Here is a 3,885-nt window from a genome sequence, read left to right on the forward strand (position 1 = left end):
AAATTTGTTAAGTTTCTAAGGTGCCACAAGTACTCCTTTTCTTCATGGGGAAATGGTTTTTAGTTTGTGTAATGACTCATCCACTCCCAGTCTTTATTCAAGCCTAGTTTAATGGTGTCCAGTTTGCAAATTAATTCCAGTTCTGCAGTTTCTCTTTGGAGTCTGTTTTTGAAGTTTTTTTGGTAAAGAATTGTGACTTTCAGGTCTGTAATCGAGTGTCCAGGGAGGTTGAAGTGTTTGCCGACTGGTTTTTGAATGTTATAATTCTTGACGTCTGATTTGTGTCCATTTAGTCTTTTGCGTAGAGACTGTCCGGTCTGGCCAATGTACATGGCTGAGGGGCATTGCTGGCACATGATGGCATATATCACACTGGTAGATCTGCAGGTGAATGAGCCCCTGATGGTGTGGCTGATGTGCTTAGGTCCTATGATGGTGTCCCTTGAATAGATATGTGGACAGAGTTGGCAACGGGCAAGGATAGGTTCCCGGGTTTGTGTTTTTGGTGTGTGTGTGTGAAAGTTTTTTTTCTCCTGCTGATAATAGCCCACGTTAATTGATTACTCTCATTAGAGTTGGTATGGCAACCCTCATTTTTTCATGTTCTCTGTATATATATATATATATATAACATAGAATCATAGAATATCAGGGTTGGAAGGGACCTCAGGAGGTCATCTAGTCCAACCCCCTGCTCAAAGCAGGACCGATCCCCAATTAAATCATCCCAGCCAGGGCTTTGTCAAGCCTGACCTTAAAAACTTCTAAGGAAGGAGATTCTACCACCTCCCTAGGTAACGCATTCCAGTGTTTCACCACCCTCACAGTGAAAAAGTTTTTCCTAATATCCAACCTAAACCTCCCCCACTGCAACTTGAGACCATTACTCCTTGTCCTGTCATCTTCTACCACTGAGAATAGTCTAGAACCATCCTCTCTGGAACCACCTCTCAGGTAGTTGAAAGCAGCTATCAAATCCCCCCTCATTCTTCTCTTCCGCAGACTAAACAATCCCAGTTCCCTCAGCCTCTCCTCATAAGTCATGTGTTCCAGACCCCTAATCATTTTTGTTGCCCTTCGCTGGACTCTCTCCAATTTTTCCACATCCTTCTTGTAGTGTGGGGCCCAAAACTGGACACAGTACTCCAGATGAGGCCTCACCAATGTTGAATAGAGGGGAACGATCACGTCCCTTGATCTGCTGGCAATGCCCCTACTTATACATCCCAAAATGCCATTGGCCTTCTTGGCAACAAAGGCACACTGCTGACTCATATCCAGCTTCTTGTCCACTGTCACCCCTAGGTCCTTTTCCGCAGAACTGCTGCCGAGCCATTCGGTCCCTAAGTCTGTAGCGGTGCATTGGGTTCTTCCGTCCTAAGTGCAGGACCCTGCACTTATCCTTGTTGAACCTCATCAGATTTCTTTTGGCCCAATCCTCCAACTTGTCTAGGTCCTTCTGTATCCTATCCCTACCTGCCACCGTATCTACCACTCCTCCTAGTTTAGTATCATCCGCAAATTTGCTGAGAGTGCAATCCATACCATCCTCCAGATCATTTATGAAGATATTGAACAAAACCGGCCCCAGGACCGACCCTTGGGGCACTCCACTTGATACCGGCTGCCATCTAGACATGGAGCCATTGATCACTACCCGTTGAGCCTGACAATCTAGCCAACTTTCTACCCACCTTATAGTGCATTCATCCAGCCCATACTTCTTTAACTTGCTGACAAGAATACTGTGGGAGACCGTGTCAAAAGCTTTGCTAAAGTCAAGAAACAATACATCCACTGCTTTCCCTTCATCCACAGAACCAGTAATCTCATCATAGAAGGTGATTAGATTAGTCAGGCATGACCTTCCCTTGGTGAATCCATGCTGACTGTTCCTGATCACTTTCCTCTCGTGTAAGTGCTTCAGGATTGATTCCTTGAGGACCTGCTCCATGATTTTTCAGGGGACTGAGGTGAGGCTGACTGGCCTGTAGTTCCCAGGATCCTCCTTCTTCCCTTTTTTAAAGATGGGCACTACATTAGCCTTTTTCCAGTCGTCCGGGACTTCCCCCGATCGCCATGAGTTTTCAAAAATAATGGCCAATGGCTCTGCAATCACAGCCGCCAACTCCTTTAGCACTCTCGGATGCAGCGCATCTGGCCCCATGGACTTGTGCACGTCCAGCTTTTCTAAATAGTCCCTAACCACCTCTTTCTCCACAGAGGGCTGGCCACCTACTCCCCATGCTGTGTTGCCCAACGCAGCAGTCTGGGAGCTGACCTTGTTCGTGAAGACAGAGGCAAAAAAAGCATTGAGTACATTAGCTTTTTCCACATCCTCTGTCACTAGGTTGCCTCCCTCATTCAGTAAGGGGCCCACACTTTCCTTGGCTTGCTTCTTGTTGCCAACATACCTGAAGAAACCCTTCTTGTTACTCTTAACATCTCTTGCTAGCTGCAGCTCCAGGTGCGATTTGGCCCTCCTGATTTCATTCCTACATGCCCGAGCAGCATTTTTATACTCTTCCCTGGTCATTTGTCCAATCTTCCACTTCTTGTAAGCTTCTTTTTTATGTTTAAGATCCGCAAGGATTTCACTGTTAAGCCAAGCTGGTCGCCTGCCATATTTACTATTCTTTCGACACATCGGGATGGTTTGTCCCTGGTACTTCAATAGGGATTCTTTGAAATACAGCCAGCTCTCCTGGACTCCTTTCCCCCTCATGTTATTCCCCCAGGGGATCCTACCCATCAGTTCCCTGAGGGAGTCGAAGTCTGCTTTCCTGAAGTCCAGGGTCCGTATTCTGCTGCTTACCTTTCTCCCCTGTGTCAGGATCCTGAACTCGACCAACTCATGGTCACTGCCTCCCAGATTCCCATCCACTTTTGCTTCCCCTACTAATTCTTCCTGGTTTGTGAGCAGCAGCTCAAGAAAAGCTCTCCCCCTAGTTGGCTCCTCCAGCACTTGCACCAGGAAATTGTCCCCTACATTTATATATATTTTCCTACTGAATTTTCCACTGCATGCATCTGATGAAGTGGGTTTAGCCCACGAAAGCTTATGCCCAATAAATTTGTTAGTCTCTAAGACGCCAAAAGTCCTCCTTGTTCTTTTTGCTGATACAGACTAACATGGCTACCACTCTAAAGTAAATTAAGGATCCTTAGATGATCCTAACAGCATTGACGAAGTGGGGGGGTTTTCTTGGTTTTTCCAACGGTTTGCATGCAGAGGAGGTGGGACTCAGTTTCCCTGCATGTTACGGGTTGAACAAGGTGATGGGAGAGGGAGTTGGTTGGTACAGAGGACCAGCAAGGGAACTTGGGACCCCAGCCAATGGCCTGGAGAATGGAGACCCCAGCGACTGGTGACCTGGTGACTGGGAGGCCCAGCTCGGGAGTCACAGCCGGGTCCGGCCAGTGGGAGGACAATGGGCTGTGAAGAGAGGACCCCGGTAACCAGACCAGCCGGTTCCGGCCAGGGGGGCCAGAGGACAGAAGAGGGGAGAGGGAGCCCAGATGACCCTGTTTACCTGGAGAGAAGACAATGGACAGAGGTGGAACTTGGGGCCGGTGAGATCAGATGCCCAGCTGGGAAGCAGGGAGACCCTGGGCTGGGGAGAGGGAGTAGGCAGAGCCCACCTGGATGCAGAGGAGACTGGGATGTGCTCTGCTGAGGGAGGCCAGACCTGAGGCCCTGAGAGTTTTCTGTGCTTGGTTCAGACACTCAATAAACCCTACTTTTAATGACAGGTTTCAGAGTAACAGCCGTGTTAGTCTGTATTCGCAAAAAGAAAAGGAGTACTTGTGGCACCTTAGAGACTAACCAATTTATTTGAGCATGAGCTTTCGTGAGCTACAGCTCACTTCATCGGATGCATACTG

Source organism: Chelonia mydas, chromosome 23 (assembly GCF_015237465.2).
Source record: "Chelonia mydas isolate rCheMyd1 chromosome 23, rCheMyd1.pri.v2, whole genome shotgun sequence".
Lineage (NCBI taxonomy): Eukaryota > Metazoa > Chordata > Testudines > Cheloniidae > Chelonia > Chelonia mydas.